At 39.3% G+C, this 22374-nt stretch overlaps 1 long non-coding RNA gene across 1 annotated transcript; it reads left to right on the top strand.

The window, feature by feature from the left end:
• The first annotated feature begins 3382 nt into the window (after positions 1 to 3382).
• On the top strand, positions 3383 to 14110 carry LOC111260247 (uncharacterized). The gene is made up of 3 exons (XR_002680203.2): positions 3383 to 3653; positions 13436 to 13717; positions 13958 to 14110. It is a non-coding gene; the product is annotated as an uncharacterized LOC111260247 (long non-coding RNA).
• Positions 14111 to 22374: the final 8264 nt, after the last annotated feature.

The raw sequence follows: 22374 nt of genomic DNA on the forward strand, positions 1-22374 counted from the left end.
AAATATAACTGTCTAGTCTTGTTGCTCAGGCGAAACCGGTCGGGTTCCCGTGAATGCAGCTGCACATACTGCTGTGTAAATTATTAATGTAAAACATGTTATGTAGAAGATTGCATAGAAGACTTGTTTCATAATGTTTCGACGGACAATACATATTTTCCCATACATTTTCGTGCAGGGATACACTGAGCCGACAGGCTTGAAGATGTAAAGTGGCAAAGCTAACGTAAAATCCGTAGTTAGACCTCTCTAGGCATGGTCCTTCACTTTTATCATGAAGTAATTACGCGGGCTTCGGTAAAAGATCCCGTATAGAAGAAGTGGTTTCGTTTTTCTAAATTGATTTTCTTTAGCCTATTAACAAACAACACAGTCTGCTGTTGATATTATTACGACGAAGCATGTTTTAGTCAGATTGTTTTTACAAGAGTTTATGTCACGGTTAGATCGTTATGTAAGGCCGTAACCTGTCTTGGCCATACGTTTTGTCAACAAGGTCCTGTAAACATCAAAGTCAGCATGTATTTACGAATGTTTTGCTATGAATCCATTTAGTGTGTGTTAATAAAATTTTGCTGGAGATCGATAATATCCCTAAATTTAATAGTTTCATTTACGGCTGTGGATAGGAGTGCTCCAGATAGATGTTCTGGAAATGCGTAAAAGATGTTGGGGGGACGCGACAAATGTAATTTAAGTTGGTGACAACAGGATATTAGTCAGATATCGAAAGAAAATCGGGAAGCTGCTCCGGAATGGTATTGTTCCTCCAGAATATTTGTGGGCGGTTACGATTTTATTGGTTACAGAGCTGCTGGAATTAGGGATTTGATAATAGTTACGTGCTAATGATATATCTAGACTGTTCACATGTTTTCCAGTAGTAGAGAATCCATTTTGTCGATGAGAGGATTACTCGGTTTATTCGAGCACAGTGCCACACAGCTGAGCGTCAGAGTAAATTATTACGTTTTGAAGCTGTTTCATTGAAGCTACAAATATCATCTGTCATCATATTCGATCAAAGGATATCCATCAACTCGATGATACTCTTTATTAGACAGAATTTTTAGAAATGCTTAAAGTAGAGCTTTTGTGTTCCACCCCGACACTAGTCAATGTAGATCCGTTAGGTCGTCTCTCTCTCTCTCTCTCTCTTATTTCTTAAAAAACCTCTTATTTCTCTATGCCTTTGTTATCATCTCTGTGCCTAGATAACAAAGCTTCAGAAGTAATGTGCTAACTTTTTACACGTTATAGTTGCTACATGGAACATACGATAGTATAGGATTATGACGCATTATCTGGTATTTTTTTTTGCTCCATGCTTAATAAAATATCGAAATTGTTGATCGAATTATTGGAAAAATGGCTGCATCAATTTTTTGTCACATAAAAGCTTCGCCATCGCGGCAAAGCTACAGCTATCATAAATGTTTCAACATAAAGTCCAGTTAACAATGTATCTACTTGGCTTCCGATGCAAGCTGCGGGATTTACAAAGAACGGGCTTAAAATATAGAAAAAGAAAAAAAGAGTGGAAACATATTTGGTCTAAAAGCACCACATTCTTATTTATATCTGATCGTAGATCACAAAATTGATTTGCCCGTTCAGACTATAATGTGTAAAATGGGCTGTTTGAGAATCGTCTCAGAGGCTTTGCCTTAATAATGCATTTTTGTTTAAGCCAGACGCATAGTCTTTTAGACTATTCGATTGCAGTCAGACGTTCTCTTATCCGTAAGTTCTCCATGAGAAAATACAGATTTTAAAGACAAATAAGTTGTGTACTAACAATATTTTTTCCATAATGCTGTGCTAAGTTAAAATACATTTTATTATTACATTTGAATGGAACAGAAAAATACCTATTCAGTGTTGAAGAATTTTTTAAAATTAAAAAATAAATATTTTTCCTCATACGATTTATGCCGTGTCGCTCTCATTTTTCTACATTTTTGTAATTTAGCCGCGGCCATAGCTCTAACGAAACAAGGCAAATCAATATTTGTTTAATCATGTGTTATATTTCATTCATGAACATTAAATAAGTAGGTTCAGAATCTAGCAAAGATATAGGTACTAACGCTCAAGGTGGGTCATCACAGCAGTGGAATGATGAATGTTCTATGTTTTGTTGATACCATTTTCCCAATCGTCATTCGGGTGTCTACCTTTTTCATGAGGGAATTGAAAAGATATTTCACCCATATATCCACATCCATGTATACGTAATAGTTTAGCCAAAGTTTTGTATGATTTGACTAAAGTTTTTGTAATTATGAGGGGAACCTGCAAGCCAGACATTCTCATCTACTATTCCCTCGAGTGTGAACCATAACGTGTATGTTATACTATATAGAATATACTATACAGGGTACTATATAGGAAGACTAAATCAGTGGCTACTCTTACACCCCGCTTAGACGTTTTCAGTTTGCGCCTTAAGCCCCATAGGGGATGTTCTTTTAACAAACAGATAGCGAGAATAATACGTAAAAACACGATATAGCTGCTTAGGCGCGATGACGACCTTAATCGAATTGTGCAGGAAAAAAAGTCGGATAAAACATTAGATAGCACAAATGTGTAAATTACGAGAGGTAGCAACAAGCCGAATTTTTAAAAAAATGGGAATTAGAACAGACCCATAGAGGTACTTAGTACACACATCGTTACCGGGTTTTCAAGAGGAGCTTCAAATAGAAAACCATTCAGCTACTCTAACCCGCTCGACTGGTCGAAATATTATTATGTGGTGTACATGGATGTGAATATAATTATTTTCAATTTATATAAAATTGAGTATTATTATATATATATATATATATATATATATATATATATATATATATATATATAGTTGCTGCTAGAAACGCCTTTTTTGCGCTTATATCACCTAGACGTACGGTATGTGACCCACGTCTGTAGACCAATTCTGAATTTTCACAGTGGCTTGGCTTTTCACCATTTCCGATACTTCGAGTGTATTATTAGTCCGTTCTGTACAGGCCATTTAAATCTTGACGTCGAAGGCCTTCAGCTGACATGATGAACACAAAGTAGGACGTCCATACATAACCTCTGTTGTACCCTTTCATACTGAACCACGAAGAATATATCAAAAATGTCTAAATAGACAAACGTAGATTGAATACGTAAATTTAACTTAAACGCATTTTTACTTTGCCAAAAGGGATGCCAGCTATCAGTGAGAGACAGCAGTGAAATTCGAAGCTGTAGGCTCATGTCAGGTCAGATACCTAAAAGATTTCGTGTCTTTCTTCGTTGGAGGCTGTTACAGTTTTAATTCGTACTACTATCAGCATATCACAAGTGATAATAGTTGTGGCAATTTGGAGAGTCATTTGACTTAATAACGAAATCCTTTTAACGAGAGTGACTGTCCTTTCGAATGTATGACGTGCAACATGAACAATTCTAATCTTATCAAAACCTTATCATTTGACTTGACGTCGTATATAAAAGCTTGATCATGAAAGAACGTTTACTCATGACCCAATAAGCAGGCGAATCTCATGAGACGGAATACTGATGTGAAGTACATGAAGCGTGCCCTCTTTGACACGGCTACACCCCAACGTTCCTCGGAAATTCAACTTGGTCGTATTGTTAATTAGAGTTGAAAGGTAAAATGATTCGATAAGTATGTCTGTTAATGCCCCTTTACTCAATGAGCCGTCTGTAGCTAACATAGATGCTGTTTAGTATATGATGGTGCCATTTTTATTCCATGAAAAATGGAATTGTACTCGTAGGCGGGATGTCGTGTGGACCCTTATCACTATGTTCCGTCTGGATCTTTTCTGGTCCCCCAAGCTAACTACTATTATTACTGTCGAAGATGTCAAATCTGTATACAATACATCGAAGCCAATTTTACGAAAACAGTCCGTTATTAAATATTTTAAATTTATATATATATATATATAATAAATGAATCTTAAGAAGTTTTTTCAACGATTCTCGTAACAGAGAGATGTGACACAGCGACTAAGAGTTTCAAAACTAAGTATATGTGGTTAACACTTGTAACTTCGGGAATCAGCAAAAAAGTTAACGAATACATCCCCGTACCTCGTAATGGCGTAAATTGCCAAAAAATGATATGAAATACTTTTTCGTCGGGTACTCTTATAACAAACTCTGTTCCGTGACATGTGACCTTACTGCTATTGATTACTCGAGACACACACACACACACACACACACAGAAAATATGAAATGAACCATCTCCACACGAAACAAAAGGTACTATTTTTTTGTATGTCAAACGAATGAACCTCAGACAGGTGACAGAACACAACTCCTACATGCCTCTTCATTTTAATGCGTCTATAGATCTATACTGTAAAATCGACACTAATGACAAAATATAGGATAAGCTACAGCCTATTATCGCCTGATTGAAAGTAGTTGAAATTAAGCAGATGGGTAACGTAAATTGGCTGGTAGACCCCCGCTTTGGATAACGGCATTTAATTTAGATAGGTAGTTTGCCTTCAGTTTGGCTCCTTATCGGATCAGTTACCTTTTAAAATATATAATGAAAAATTCGGAAATAAAGAAGCCAGATGACACGAAAATGATGGGTCAGCAACCACCCGTAATGTAGTGCCGGCCACGTTTCTGATCACATTTTATGTATTGTAGTTAAACGGCGGCTGCTTACGGAATGAACGGATGTAAATCGTGGCCTGACATAGCATTGCAGTTCATAACCGCAATCAGCATTTATGCTCGATAACAAAGATGGCGATAAACGGGTCCTATCATAACCATACAAAGTTAACCTATGTATGTTTATATTCAAATACTAGTGTATGTAATCGTGCGAGAATGATATATCAGCGCATAAATTGATTATTCAATTGAGAATTGCATAGTTACAGTGCAATATGGGGGTAGCGGTCATTGCAGAGCACCACTGACCAGCATATACGTTATGTTTCGATATATCCTCGGGGTTCGTTTGGGTCAAGCGCGTCTACAACGTTGTGTGTGCATGCCTTACCGTATTATGTCATTACTATAGCATTAATAACAAACGTTACGATTAATGTTCTGGCTGTCGGCGTATTTTTTAGGCACTGATTACCAGCTACAAATTAAGAGACACATAGCCATTAATTATAATGTATAATGTCGCGTCGGTGGCATCTTCTGATAGAAAGATTTGGGGTCACACGGTAGTTGCTTCGCGAGGCCTACGAAGGTCCAAGACCTATAACGAAGATAGGAATAATAAAATTTCCTACAGCAGCGTTATAAACGATACGTTACTGTGGTTTTGATACGCGATATTTTTTGCCAGGTCTTGCCGGGGTCGTCGATACTTCAGCTGCACTTTGCAGGACGCAGGTCGATTAATAGTTAGGTTTTGAGGTAACACATGCGATTTAACAGCAATGAGGTTTTTAAGCTGTCCTATGAAATAGACGCGACTCAGCGAAATAGGCTGTACGCTGATTGTTCCATAGTTGAATGGCATAACCAAACAAAACACGAGACGTTTAGATCAATCTAATTGGCTTCATCACGCGCTTAACGGGAATAAAGTAATTCAATATTTTTAGAAATAAATTTTGCATGTTGAAGAGAAAATCAATGTAGACTGAATATGTTCTTTTTGCTGTTAATTGTTGCTGATATTTGGCCAGCCATTGTTTTAGCTCCTGATGGGCCAATGGCGCGTCCACTCGTTGCCACTGAGCAAACGGGTGAAATAAAATTTATTAAGGACCTACTGGTAAAATATCGGTACGCACGATCGCTGCGTTACTCTAAACAATATAGTAATAATGAGACAAGAAAAATAAAGGGTAGACTCTTTATGAGTAGGGCAGCGTAACTATTGCAGCCGTCTATTCTGCCTTTATTTTTCAGGGGGTGCGGACGGAGGTGTTTTAGGGGATCAATTTGATGCTACATCACTAGAATTTGCTGTTTGTTAAAAAAATGAACGCCACAGCTATGTAGTATTTACTATACTATGTAACATGCCTGCTTTTTCGCTCGATTTAATACAGCCTCATATCCATTTATGTGTATACAGGTTAGCTAAGATGCTGTCGGCGTCATCTGTTGACCATTGCCTAAACAGCATTTGTGGTAATTTAGCGCTTTTGTACACGCAGATAAACCGAACCTTTGACTTTGTCGGTCTTCCCATTAAATTGCACTGCATGTAGTAAATTGACAAGGTTATTGCGATTCGGTCGACATTATACTGATAAAAGCTGCACAGATTCATTTTGCAGATCTTGCAAACTAATTGTGACGTATAGAAGAAAATTTGCCAGTGGGTGTGACGTCAGCCAGAGTGGGTGGGCGGTAAAATTTGGAGAGGCCGACTGCCAACCAGGATCTGGCACTAAAGGGGTATCCGCATCGTCGGCAAAAACCACGCGAGTGCAGGTCTAAAATAAAAAAAAAAACCTTCAGAACGATAGCGAAGTGAGGTTTGATACTGTGCTGGATGAACGACGGAGTCTGTGTGCGTGGTTCAATCAATTGTGACCTCGTGACTAATAATGCACCTCGAAGTATATGGACGCCTGTTTGCGGCGCATGCTCTCAGCTAGCCATAATCTGCTATCAGCTTTACGGCCGAACGAATCACGTGGTATTGTAGTAGCCCATTGTCGTGCCAATGACCGTGCTGCGATGGTGATACTACTCAGTACAGAGAAAATCTGGCGTATTCAGTTAGATAGCCGGATGGACAGAAGCACCACTGCGACGGATTCGGAAAAATTAGTGGTGCTCACGAAGTTCTTCGAAAGTTCGCCCCTAGAGATAACATGTCTCTGCCTTCTGAGCGTTAACGCTGCTAACTACCGTGTTCGGGTCTAGCTTCTTAACAGCAATTATGACCCTACCGATTTAGCACCGTAATGCACGTTAGCAAAAACTACGCGCCTTTTGCCCCGAAATCAAAAATCTGCCACAGCAACGAAAAATAGAATTTATACAAAATTGGACAAAAAATTGGACTGCGAAATTCTAGAATGAAACCATTGAATTCGAGAATGCATTCCTCCCTGGCCACTCACCAGAGGTTGGTGCGGGCTAATCAAAAACATTTTCATAGATGACCGACAAACGATTCGTCAATGATGCACGGAAAAAAGTGCAATCATATGACTCGACATACACATTGGAACTAGGCCCAATGTTGACCCAAACCTCTATCGCCAAAAACTGTTTGCATTTGAGGAGATTGGATAGATGGTACACGCCCATCCGCTGCACACGAAAATATCTGTGGGGCGCAAAACGGGGGCCCAGAAAAGGCCCGACCGACGAGGTAGAATCATTTTTCGCTGCATTCTTAACCACACATGGAAAAGAGGTAAAAAATCGCTTCGGATGAGCTTAAGTAGGGGGTTATTTTACATTCTCTTCTAGAGATCTCTAGACATAATGATGGCGTGGTTGGTATTACCCGTACCTGCTGAAGTTGAGAGGTACATGGCGATGTAGGTTTGAATCCAACTGTCGATATACTTCGTTTCGTGCTGGGAGCCAGCTGTCTGCTGTGAATGCTTAGCGACAATACTCGACGTAAAACTCTTAACTCTTAACGACGTAAAACATAGTATCGTTCTTTCGTGCATTTGACAGTGAAGAGGGCCCTAAACCCAGCTGGACGAAATTTTGAATACTTGGAAAACTTTGAAAGTTCCTAGCGAAAAGTAATAAATACAGTGACAGTATATAATAACAGATAAAGTTATTGGAATTCGAGTAAAATTCTGCGCTTCTTGTTAGGCAATAAATGGCAAAATAACTTTTCTTCCATTTGATATATGATAACATAAAATAAAAGCTTTTCAGATTGCTTTAGTAAAGGAAGAACAAAATAATTGAATTTTTATACTACAGCACGTACAAGGCTTTTATAGACAGATACGTGATTTACTATACAATGATTATTATTATGTGATAAACGGAATACGATCAATATATTTCGTATTATCAGAAGTCAGATCGTAATATCCAAATGTACTCTACAATTATCCCTACCGTATAGCGAGCGATATGCTTTCGCTGATACCTTCAAACTGCGCCCTGTGCGAAAATTTCTCGAATTAGCTCCGCCTTTGTTTTCCTTATGTAATTGAAAGCTAGTGTGACCTTTTCAACGCTAATGATAATACGATATCATTCGACGGTCACAGGTCATTATATCGACCATTCTCACGGCTTTAGGCAATGGAAGTGAAAGGTCATGACAGTAGAGCAAGCGTTAAACAGGGGCAACGGCGGCTTTGACGCCTCGATAGTTAACGCAGCGATTGAATAGTGATTGCGTTAGTGATCTTTTTTGAAGGATTTGGGAAGCCCTTTCATCGATCGCCCGCTGAATGCAGACTCGTATTCCCGAATAGTCGATACTAGGGTCCTAATGTGGGATTACTTTTAAGGTTAAGATGAACTAATCTCTCGGTGTGTTGGGGAATCCGCAAGGCAAAGGTCGACCACCCGCTAATCCTTACTTACCCTATAACTTGGAAATTTGGAGGGTAATTGAACTGGCAAAATAGCGACTACACCACTTTTGCTTTCGAGTCCGCATGAGACCTTTGAATAACTGCCATTCTTCGCATCCTAGCTTCTTTTTATTGACCCTCACGTTTCCGAAGAGGGTCGTGCCAGCGACTCATAATACTTTTGACCTTATCATGCTTTCTGTTCTTTAGTCGTGCTGCACTGTGGGGTCTGTGAGCCGCCGGACCTTGTCGCTAAACATGTGATACTGTATAGTGGAAAATCATGTGCTTAATCCCACCTTGTTCTACTGACACGCTGAGGACGTACATAGTCATCTGTAGTTTATTGATCTTCGTGATGCATGTATCAACCTGGCCATAGCAAGTCAGATTTGAAATGACAATATCTGAATTTCCCGTGTGATCATACCATGTAACGATGCTAAGAATCAGAGTGCATATCTATGCGCCTGAACGATTTGGGGGCTAATTTCGCGCCCTATGATCTTGTTCTTGACGCGATGTTGCCTTCGTCTCGTGTTTCGGAGTCGGTCTGGTTCGCGTGATTCAATTGGAGTGCCAGATACAACAAAAATCGATGCAGGTATAGCGCAAGATGGCCAGTTTAGTCAGACGCGATTTATCGGGAAAAAAAAGTTTACGCTCATGTTATGTTACATAATCTGTAGGCTACGTGATGTAACTTTAGGTTAGGCGCTCTCTTTAATAACGCGACTATTTTATTATTAGCTATATGGAGGAGTGGACGATCCCACTAAAACCATAGTTATTGAAAATTTCCTTCAACGATTTGAGGTGGCAGAATGCCTGAGATTATCCGCCGGCAGCGAACAGAATTTAGTTTGATAGAAAAAAAAAGTTAATGGTACTTCTGCATATCGCACCGGATAGTGTTTTTTTTTTTTTTAGAATATAAATTTCTCATGTGACTGGTCGAAAGATTCTCGGTTTCCGACAACTCACAGATGGTGAATAAGCTTAAGGAACAGGTTGATCATATGCAGAAAAGTGGCCAAAAACTTGGTGAAATAGTATTAAGTAGCCAAGCAGATTCTCGGCCACTCCGTAGCAACGCAAGTCAGTGAACGTGTCGTACGTATAAAAACCTTGTCAAAATGCCGCTAACAAGAACAACTGATTACATTTATTATACCTTTCCTTACCGTAAAATTGACACATTTAAGACTGTAGTTAAGTGCAACATAATTAAGGTAGGCTTTTTTGCGGGATTGTTGGCTAATATTTGCTTCGACATGCGAAAACGTGGCCAAGAACTGGGTAAAGCGGATGAGCGGATGCCGTGAGGAAAGCCAAAGAATACACCTTAGTGATATTGTATCTAAGTAGAATATTCAATCTTCAACGATGTTTATAATGAATCGGTATTTATGTAAATAGTCAGGTCGTTTTTTATTGGAGTTTTTTTAAAGTCGCTGCTGATTAGATGGCCGTCCCTGTATTAATCGGTCACATTCAGCGCTGGAGCGTCGGATACGGCATCTTCGAGGGAACTACTACCATCAAGCGAGTAGGCTTTCACCGCGGCTGGTTCAGCTTTTTCAGCCAGATCTGAACTATGAGTTATTACTAAAGGGGTCTTTAAAAAGGTGGGTTTATGGCATCACTGCGTCCACTTCAGTTCGCAGCCAAAATCTGAGAACAGCTGGCTTACATTGCGGACTATCAGCCCCGACATGGCGTGCTATGTGCGATGTCATTTTTATCGGTTGTTGGTCATCCGATCAGTTATATCAGTGGCATATGGACCCCCGATGCCTGACGAAAAAACGCGCAAGACGCAACATTTGCTGTAATGGTTACGGCCCCCACATTTCCGGCGCCTCGTTGTTATGGTTACGGCCGCTACCACTATCATGCAAGCATTGTTTCATACGAGGAAGTAGGTAGGTACTCTTAGTCCACGCTTTCGATAAGTGCCACTACCATACCAAGTGGGATAAGGAGTTAAATAAATTTTTTATACAAAAAAATCCCCCGGCCCTCAGCCCAAATTAAACCCCACGCCAGAACTGTAACAACTTAACATAGGACGCCATTGGCCCTCACACTAACTAGTCATCACCTTCAGCGAAGCGGCCTAAGCGAAACTGTAAATAGCCTGAGCGTTGTTCGTAGAAAATGAGCAACCATCGCTGTTTTCGAAATGGTGAGCATCCTTGAAGTGCTCCTATCCATGAACACTTACACTAGAAAGCGTTTATCCCCATTCGCTTGCTTTTGTAACTGTAATCAATAGTGCAAGCGGTAACACAGTAAGCGGAACCGAAGGAATTGTAACGGCGACCTGCGAAGTCGTGTAGTAATCGCAGCTTCTAGAGGTCTAGCACGCGCATAGCGACCCATACATCGAACGCTTTTGCTGTGACAGCGAGCGAGGAACAGCGGCTCTAGTGACCAAGCACGACGCATGGTTGTACATATATATATCAAATCTTCTTAGGAGCTAAGAGAGTTAGCGGCCCAATTTCAAAAATTGAACACAAAAATAGGAACAGAGTACATTACCTCAAGTACACTTGAGCGTCAATGCCACACCTGAGATAAATACAAATCGTTTAATATAACCTCGATCGTTTTGTAAATGAAGAATTATTATATGATAGTGATTGTAAAAGATTGCACAAAAAAAAACTAATGTTACATTGGCTTTCGGTCGATAGGTTTATCTAGTCTAACTTTGTCGTAAATGAAATGAACGTCAGAACAAGCTCAAGATGAACAGCACGGGTGCTTCTGTATGTATGTAAATAGTCTGATATGTGTATTGAGTGTTTTTTTTTTTTGAATACTCGTATGAAGTAGCTCACAGACTTAAGACCTATACAAAAACTTATTTATCTAACGTGATGTGAGCACTTCCTGGTTGATTGAACTAGTGGGCCTTTTGAAGGTCAAGGTAGTTTTTATTTTTGTAGTAATCCTTTTTAGTGGATGTCAGATAATGCGCTTCTAAACCATAATGATAATTCGGTACGATTCGTCGCGATCTAGACCATTCTGAATACTTAAGTCGACCGAAACGAAGGGTAACGATTATCAAATGATCGACCCTATTTCTATCTGACGGCAGAACAAATGCAGTAAGATTAATGCTAGGTCTGTAAGTGTAGCTCCCGCTTCCTACGACGTACGTGTTCTGATAACTTCGTTTTTGTCCCATTTGTCTATTGTGCTCAGTGGTAATCAATCGTTAAACTGGCAATGCAGAACCTCTTGGTAGTTCGTACGGTACAAAAGTATACGTGTGTTTCACTTTAATTCGTAAATCTTAACTTCAGAGCTTCTGTCCAGCTGTCAGAGAGGAGTAAGATAGATTCTACTACATTATGCCACTAATAACCATCAAGATAAGCGTTACCGAGCATGCTTAATGCATCTAACCTTGTAAAAATCATTTTCTATATGTACATAGTCAATGCCTTACACGCAATTTGCAATCGTCTTCAGTTTTCACCAGTTCCTAACCTGCTACGAGAGAAAGGCATTGAACCTCTCTAACTCGTAGATTGTTCTCGGAACGAGCAAAGCTATGGGGCTGAAATTGCGTGGCAATAAAGGAAATTTATATATTAGGGTGTGACATGAAGCCAAAATCACTCTTAATGTTTTACATGATTCGAAAGTGAATCATGTAAAGCTACGTTTGTGATCTTTCTCTCACCGACGCGTCGAAAATTTGAATTAGTGGGCTTTACCTAGATGCTGAACAGGAACGTTCAAATCTAAAATGTTCTATAAGAATTTAGATAGTCATTGTGGCCCTCCGTAAACCATCTCGTTACGCTATTTAGGAAAAAAATAGGAAAATATGGTTCATATTCTCTGAACGTTCAACGTGATTTTGCAACGTTTCCGCCAGATTTAAGAGTCTCTGGGTAAAAAACTTCAATATTTAAAGGTTTGATAAATCTCCTGCAGCAGGTCGACTGAGCACTGTATAGCTGTATATAGTAAAAATGACGAAAAGCGTTTATGCGAATTTGTAGAGCGTTCCGCGCTTTCTAGTTACGAAAATGTAGCTTTTTCAATTTTTAGAAAAATCCTAAATTAGAAGCCTACTTCACTTTTAACTTGTTTGTGAAAGTTTGTGTGAAAATAAAGAACTACTTTTGTTGTCTACCTGATTTAAGAAGCTAAATTCATCTAATTTATGGAATTAGCGTGTTTGTCGCGCGCTGGAGATTAGCCGACCAACGCAAAAATAAAGCATTCAAGCAAGCGAAACATCTATGTAAATTATCGTTCTGTTCACGACGTCGAACGCTAGAGAGAATTGGTATCGCAGTTTATTAGATACGGACTCGAAAAAGCCCTTTATTTTAAACAAAACTATTTTCTCTTTTTCTTGTACTGCACGCCTGTTGTAGCGAGAGTAGAAGGTCAGCATGCGGCCTAGCGTGGATGGCGTTGCTGTGTAGGACTTGTCAATAGACGCTACCAATATGTGGTTATAGCCAAGTTTACCCTAACGCTTGCTCAATTCCACTATTTAATTGGTTTCCTCCAGCCACCGGAACGCACCCGAACCCTATGACTTCACTAGAATATTCGTTATACAAATAACAAATCGAACAAAGCGTCAGTCGGTCACATTAGCGGTACGGAACCCATGTCGTCTGCTTATTGAACTTTATATACACTTCTGGTCCGCTTACCCGTTTGATCTTGATGTAATATTAACATAAGCAGCTATAAGTTATTCATCGATATACTTCGTATATAATTAAAGCAAGTAGATAGGCGGGAGCGCTATGTGGAGTTTATAGAAGAAGTGGTGCTTATCATATACAAGCTATTATACAATCTCTAAACTAAAGAACTATACTCTCATAAAAATTGGTACATAATTTTTTTTCGTTGACCTATAATTGCAGTAAGAATATCGAAGAACCGAGAAATTATCGAGGCACGAAATCACCAGAAATAAGAAGAACAAGCGCGTATACGATCTTGAGATGTAGCCGCCAATCAGTTACTTTCGTTGTTTGCTATGGTGCCAACAGACTTTTCACCCATGAACTTCCCCTTAAAAGGTATAATTTTCCAATTCAACACCGATTCGCGGCCAATCTAATGGAGTGTCTATTCAGCGAAACAACAGAAGGTGCTATTCGAAAAACCACGTTTTGCCTGTGAACGCACATGACAAGCGTACGGTGCGTCACAGTCGAGCACGTTAAATGCTCGTGCTGAATGTCTTGAGTATTTTTGTTTGATTTTTTTTTAGTCATCATGCTCATAATAATCGTTAGGATGGAGAGCACTCAATTCAACATAACCTTACACATGTTTTTGATAAACCTGGATCTCTGCTGTTTTTTTTTCTTGTCTATACTTTTTTGTCGTACAACGTGTTCATTTCCCCGTCGTCTAAATTAGCATTAAACTATTCTCAGGTCTCCAATTCCCGATTTATTGTCTAGCGGTGGCCCAACGATCGTGTTCATTAAGGGACAGCAAAAGGTACCCTAGTAGGGTCCACTGGCCGCAAGTATTCATCTAAGCAAAGAATAAAAACAATATAACAAATCTCCAAAGAGCTTTCAAAAGCAACTGTCCAATTTATTGAAAGGCAATAGGCTTTATATTGTTTTTCATACCGTTTGGCTCATATTTAGTATTAACAATCTACGGATCTGTATAAGACGTTTTATGCAGAAAGGTAAATGTAACGGGAAAAAGTAATTCTGGACGTTTCTCGTTCGACTGGTAAACGCAAAAGTAGCACTTAGCGGTGATAGAATGGATACACTAACTTATTACGATGTAGCAATACGACAAATGTATAATACTTTTCATTTGGGAACGCGAAATCTTCCCGTATTTCTACACTGCCTACACGATACTTCGGTGTTTTTCAACTAAAATTTCAATGTCGTAATTTCACGTCATGGACAAAAACAATGTTTCAAAAAAACACGGTCCGACACACACGCAAAGCACTCCGATAATAGTGTCTAGCTGTTAATAACAGAACAAATAGGTGCAGATTATTACTCTGACGCCGTAAAGAGTACGCGTGGTAGCGTGAATTAAACTTTCGAAGATGTTTCTAATCTGAGCCGTTTTCAAAATGCGAAAGTAATCGCGTTTAATATCCTATATATATATATATATATATATATATATATATACCACAGTCAGGTAGCGCCGATTTGGTTATTATGCGTCGATATTTACTATGATATCCCTCATTTTCTCCCGATTTTTAGTCTGATGTGCGCCCGCTCTGCACGACATACCGTTCCAACATATGTATTACGCATCTGCATACATTTCTGAATCTATGGCACGCCACAGGTGGCATGTATTGTAACCTTCTTATTTTTGTAGTTACCTTCATTTGCTTTAATCTGATTTGCGGCTGTTATTACTTCTGCTGTTAGCAAGTGGACAAATTTAGCTGATTATTACTAAGTGTATAACGGCCTGTTCTCTAGCGAGGGGATATAATGAACATCGCTGTGTACTATGTTGTATCAAAGTGATCCGCTTCCTCGACAAATACCAATCTCTCGCAAAAAATGAACGCCATGTTACTATCATTACCATTAGCATGTGCGTATAATGGCTACTGTCTGCTGGATGGTAGATAAACATGTTTCAGGCGCTTGTACGTACGTACGTACGTACGTACGTACGTGCGTGCGTATACGTGTAAAATGTTTCTCTCCACGCATGAACACGGCTATGCTGGGCCTTCTCTAGATGGACAACAACAACAACAGCGGCAGACCCAGTGGCCAGCTAACCATGACAAATAAGTGTAAACAATATCTATTGTTGCAGATTGCCTTACAATAGACCAATAGCATCTGTGTTATAAGTATGTAAAGTCAACATATTATAATTAGTAACGTTGGCGAGATCCTCACTCACAGTTGTGAAGATCTAAAACAGATGCAAGGGACATAAACAATAAATTAAAAATAAATTAAAAAAATAAATGTATCGTCCTACGAACATCGACAAAAATTTCTAGATACAATTTGATCTATTTTATCAGAATATCCTTTTTTTTTTTTAGGTAAACTGTGGGAGTGATAGGGACTACTGTTAATATGCGGCCGGATTTCTTTCTATTCAAGGTGTTGCAGTTTCGCGTAACATACCTACTAGCAGATCCTATTGAGCTCGTACTGACGGATTATTTTCATAGATGAAAAAATGAATGAATTAAATTATCTTCTGGGCTTGTCTGCATCGAAACAAGTAGTGCGGGCATAATTGAAGCTGTATCAATCAAGAGATTATGATAGGCACGCCATGAGCGAATATATCAGACGTGACTTTCAGAAAAGGGTGCATTTTTAGTACTATCATACATTGGAATGCAGTGAAATTTTGCATCTATCAATTACTTCTGACCATAATAACACAAATAAACCTTGAAAAGCGTTTTCAACCTTAGCAGGTAAGAATAAACCGAAATCAACTAGTCTAGCAAAGTTCAATATACGATTCAGGTCACTCCGGACACTGAAATAATTATATTTGATGTTATAATTATGAAATATAAAGAATCGCACAGTTGATGAGTGAGTTAACGGTGTCCGCACATCTTAGGCATGTTGGACCTATGGGTCTAAATCAATCGTCGTTGTTTGTGGGGCTGCGATGTCCAGAAAGGTCGGGATCCTGCTGATCTTCGTATAATCATAATTTTATAGGAAAGGCTATATGTTGTTTACGCATCTTTTCATTCTGATCTGGCAGTAGTGAAGACGGATCCAGGGTCATGCCGATCGGACAACCTGGAGTCAAACGCACGGAAATGTGTTTCACCTGTATTCTGCGGGTCGTGTCAGGACCAAGCGTTCTTCGATCAAAGCGCTTAAAGCCCGACTGGTTCTTAACAAATATGCAGGGCCTACTAATTGCAATCAAACTATTTTGATCTAAATATATTAGAGTCTGCGCAACAAAAGTGTATTTGGAGGGTACCAAGAATACCCTGAGATAGATCCTACATTGTGCCATTATATCTCTACTCGGAATTCGGACTCTTGGCTGTATCCTGCAGAATAAACATCGTACGTTCTCGAAGTCAGACATAGCTCTATCAAACCGCTAGAACTTCGAAAGTCACTCGCTATCATCCGCTTTTCAATTCTCTCAGGATTAAAGTAAAAGAAAGCCATATTCAACTTTTGCCTGAAGATTAAATACTGAGAATAGATGTAGCAATAAAGCACAGATCGTAATCCGAGGGGATGTGCCTCCTATTGAAAAAACCAAATATCCGGGCAATGCTCATGCTGCATGTAGGGTGTCCGATGAAAAAGACTAAGGTAGAACGTAAATACTTTTAACGATCTTTAAAGAGGAGAAACGACCGGCATAATAGTACCACATTTATACGTAAAACGATAGCGAGTTTATATTCATATAAGCTGATTCTCACAAAAGATATTTCAGCTGCCTTATGGGATTTTAATTGTGCTAACGCAGGACTATAAAGCTTCAAACGTTGAAGCATGTACGTCATGCCTTTTACACTAACGATACCTGCATTAAATGTACAAGCTTACGTATTTACCATGAGGTGGTAAAAATCTAACAATTAGTATGGATACCTAAACGCATGCCGTTCCCATGCCAACTGGTTTTACTAACTCCACCGCCGTTATCTCAAATAAGTATAACCTCTAGTTTTAAATGTGCTTCTACCTAGTCCTGAATCGTGTGAGATCTAACAAAAGAGCAAAATTTATGTGCGTCGTTCTCTTTCGATGTCATTCTTCTGTGTTGCCTTGCCAGCGTCTGTCCGACCGCATTGCTGAATACGAAAGAACAAAATGAATTCACACTATTTATTAGATAGATTACCTATCCATGTAACCGTAAGAAAGACTTCTGAGTCGCAGCTGAGACAGCTGTGTACAGTTGAAACAAAAAAATTCCCTTAAAATCCTACTGCCCATTAGTGACCCAGAGCCTCCGGCGCCATCTCCGTCTTCCTTGCCGCACAATGCGAACCAAGTAAGATAGAGTATGGCCATAAAAGCGCAGAAGTTTCTATCGCGTCTCTATATCCCGGATAATGTATGCTCATGTCAGTAACACAAACCAAAACAGGGATGGCCAGCTAAACCATGCTTAAAACTACAACCCCTCTGTGTTATTAAAAAATGCGATAGTCACAACTCCGAAATGTAGGTTGCGTGCGGTCCTTAGCTTCGGCGTTTTCAGTCCTATTTTTATACGCAGCTAAAGTGACAAAAATTCATACTACTTATTATCATGTTTATATCAATTTTCTTTTAAAACGTAGCTGTATAGAAAAATCCATGGGCGACAAAAGTGGGGCACTCTTGCTAGTAGCTCCTACCAGGTAAAGCTACCAGAATATCCAAAAACACATAATGGATGTTTCTGATCTTGAGCTGAATCGCACAGCTGCTTGTGGAGAAGCGGCGGATGACACGTTGCCTGAATTGTTTCTATATCTTTCCTCTCAGCAGATGACCATTTGCAACTATTTTTCATATTGAGACAACAAGCTTGTCAGCCTACGCTGAATAATAACCCAACGTATCGCTAGTAATTTTGCTCTGTTTGCCCAAGCCTTCAGAATCAATCATTTCGTATGTGGTAGCCGAGTAGTAGTAGAACTCTTCAACTACGACCATCCCCCAAAACTTGACAAGTTAACCCCTCTGAGTATGGCTTTTGTTGTGCATGCAACAAGATATTGGGCCGGATACGAGTGCGTTCCACTCAGCGTGGCCAATGGAAAAGCCACCAGTACATCGTGCAGAATAGTTCCGGGACGTATTAATTCTGAGTGACTAAATGGCTTTACTAAAAATCAATCAGTAACGAACGAAAGTGATTGACACCTTATGCTCTGATCGTATAGCCAGGGGCTGTAATGTGGACCCAATGTACAACAAAACATTTTAAACTGAGATTTCTCTCTGTCTGTGAGACGGACTATGGGACAATACGACAACGACTATGGGATGTATGTTATGATGACTAAAATTTATTTCGAATTTGCACAGATTTGACCCTTATGATTTATTCATACGGTTCAGCACGCATTATTTTGAACAAGTCATTGTCTTCCATGCTTGCAATAAATAATTATCGGCGAATGGGCATATAATATGAATCATATACGAACGCCTCCGGCATAAATTTCCCATAATCTCCCAATGTATTTTTGATTATTATGATTATAACCATCATTTCCATCAGCGTTACCGTCAGATTTTGTGCAATGATCGACCCTTTTGTTGTAGTTCACGGGGATAGACGAGGAGTCCCGTTAAGTTACCGTTGATTTGATTACGCAGCTCCTCGACCGACATTGTAGCCGCCCAGTGCGGACCCTTGTCGATATGGGTCAACATAAGCGGCGGCACCAGCGCCAGACTCGTCATCAGCGTTATTATTCTAATCTTATGTGTATGCTTACCTACGGTGCTGATGATGACGATTACTATTTTTATTTGTTTTGTTGTTCCCGTAGGTAAGACACCCGTATAATTTCAGTTTAGTACCGCATCCTTAACTACGGCATATATTAGTACATCTTAAAGATGGTTGACGCGACCGATGCTATTGTTACTCGACGTCTGTCGTTCCATAAAGCAATTGTAAATTTTTCGAAAATACTAAGCAAGGAAAGTAACTTAAACATTTTCCAAAAGGCTAACGATTTAATAGAAATAAAAAAGTTCTTTGCTATGCGTTATGAAAGCCGCTAAATGTGGATAGCAACTCTGAAAAGTCACTCTGACCTAAAACGCTCTTGCTGCACTATATGGAACATTGTGTATTGACCGTAAATTAATCTGTGGTATGTCTTGGTGCTTTGTGGACAAAACAATATATTTACTTAGACTATATGATTTTGCCAGAGAACAGAGATTTTTTCTGTAATGGTGAGACTCACTTGAAGGAATACATGAACCACGCTATAAATAAATGGCAATGGCATATGGGTGATTCTGCTTCTTTTGCCTAGCGTCTCCGCCAAGTTAACCGATTGAAAATGACGTATAGAAATATGTCAAAGTGCCCAGGCCAAGTTCATATGAATGCTCTATATACCTATAACTAACCAGCCGAATCGAAACGGACAAAAATTGATCTGTGCCGACAAGTTCTTCCTTCTTTTTCAGTGGAGGGCGAGCCCTCCATGCTATACCTTAAAAAAAAAAACGTTCTTTCTTTGACATTATCTTCGTTTTGAACGGGTTAAAGTTTAGAGCTCAACAGGAGATAACCATAGGCAATCTATGCAGACTAAATAAAAACGTCAGTCAGTATACGACCGTTCTGTGAGTAGGCTCGTGGATAAGTGGCAGACATGGTAACGGGCGCATTGATTCGGTTAAACAGATATCGACCTGCCACGAAAAATGACACGATACCCACTCCGGCTGCAACAGCGCTATCTGTCAGCGAATGCAGCTCGCGTCATAAATTAAAAAAAAAAATTACTTTTTCTAGTAGAGTTTTTTGCGACAAAACCTTCTCGCCGTGTCAAGACCATCTCCCAAAGATTATCAAAACTATTATCGCTTCTTTCGGCTGTTGTCAGCATATATATATGTTATCTGCGTATTATGCTGGCTGTATGATATCAAATATGACAAGGGCGATTTGTGCTTTTGAAACGGAAGTACTAAAAAAAAACGTCATACCTGTATCAGTATCTGTGCTCTCTCTCAAACTCTGCTTTTTAATTTGATATTACAGGCCAATTGATGAAATATTGAAATCAGTTTTTAAAATAAAGTATTACAATTTACTTTTCTATAATATGATCAAGTGTCTGGTGAGAAATCAGACCTCAGTAATCTTACAGCAAACCTATCCGGTGGTACGACAATATTTTTACTGATTAGGTAATAGGGTCAAAGCGCTTACGGATTGGATGAAAACGGTCATTGTCGTCACAACAACTCGTTATCGTATTAATCTAAAATACACGAAATGATGATGATGATGATGATGATGCGGCGGCGTCAAATTTACGTTTCGCTGCTACGCAATAGACAAATTCACTTAAAATTGTTCGCAATGACTGCTAGTTTAGCTAAATCTAACAATATACAGAAAAAAAAAAATAATACAAATAACAGTAAGCGTTGCATCTGTCATTGAATGTATCCTATATAATTTCGGGCTTGCTATCCTGAAGCGTCTGAAAATCTGGGTCGCTCCAAAAATTTGCGAGCTTGACCACATTATGTTCAAAGTATATGAGTGTTTAATCGAGTGTCAGAACAGAGACCCTATTTTGCAGAGCTGGTCCTGCAAGACTGTAGCTTTGTCATGCCTAAATGGAGAATAACACATTCGGCGACGTATTAAAGACGATTTTGACATCTTAAAGCCAAGAAACATCGTTATAGCATAATGTATTCACTCTAATTGTAGGCCAATTTTAAGGTTCCCGGAACCCCTTATGAATCGTAGAAAATTCTGGTCTATGAGCACTAACAGGGTAAGGTGGCACTCCTATAAATTGTGATGTATTTATCACACTCGAGAAACTTGCAACGTGCAACAGACACAAATCGTTCGTTCATTATAGGGCATCTAAACTACCGCAGTTTACTAGAAAACACTCGTTAATATTCTTTGCTTCGAACATTTTTATAGCTTAGATTCAGCGGCGAGCCGGGTCGGTAACCGCAGCGCTTATAAAAAGGGGTCGAAGGTACTCACTGAGTTGCGCCAAGCTTTGGTAGCATTTTCTGCAATGTTTGCAAATATTTTAGAGGTTACTAATGTACCATTAACCAGTTTAGTAGGCCACGGGTAAAACTAGTCGTCTATAGTGGGTTTTCGCTGTTAAACTTTAGGACCATCTGTGTACTCGGTTTATAATTGTGGAACCGATCTACCCCTCTTTCCTTGCACGTTATTTGGAATTTCAATTGGAAAAAATCCTCCGGATTATCTAGATGAAACAGTTTTACTTCTCCGAAAGACATCTTAACATTCTACATCTTTTTCATGTCTGATATAATAATATTGCGTCTACGTGGAAACAGGCAAATTCGAGATCGGACCGAGACTATTTAATGAACTTTAAAAGTATACACACTTAAGCGCGAACGTTCCCTACTCGAAGAGCACAGCGTTCTGACAGACCGTCATTTACCTTAGAGGTTGAAATATCACGATCCGATTTAACGAAAGAATGAAAACTTTCAAGTTTCCTAATAGAGTCACCACTCCCTAGAGTTGAACAAAGAGCTTTGCCTCTTCAAATTAGCTTGTCCAATGAATCTGGAGGTGGCAAGTCACAACGACTGCAACAAAAAAAAAGTATGATCGTTTGATAAGGTTGTTAACTTCAACGCGTCAGCAAATTCAGTTGGAAAAACATCGACAAATATTGCATTAATAATTATTCCCTATTAGATGCAGGCCTATGGCAATTCGTGCACTCAGGACCGTGGGAACAACAGGACTGATGAGAATCGCTACTTCATTATCAGTATTGGCCGTTCTAGCTGGGTTTAGCGTTACAAAGTCCTTATTCTTATGAGAAGAAGAACAACACTAACTCGATGGTCATGTATGTAGATCTGAATGTTGTCGAGCGTGATTGAAGACTGAGTGATTAAAGAGTCCATCTCGTTTGTTAATCTTACGGTGAATGGTATTGAGCATATTATTCGGAATTTTGAGAAAAACAACTGGCCTGCCTGACTGGTACAGACTTGTTGCTGTGAATACACGTTTACCAAAGATAACTGAAGTGTATCTTCTTAAGCGGCAGCTGAACGCTAAGTCTGTTGAAGATAATTCTAAGGTAGCTGTAGAAAATTCGTTAGACGATATC

This window comes from Varroa jacobsoni, unplaced genomic scaffold (assembly GCF_002532875.2).
Source record: "Varroa jacobsoni isolate VJ856 unplaced genomic scaffold, vjacob_1.0 scaffold_415, whole genome shotgun sequence".
Lineage (NCBI taxonomy): Eukaryota > Metazoa > Arthropoda > Arachnida > Mesostigmata > Varroidae > Varroa > Varroa jacobsoni.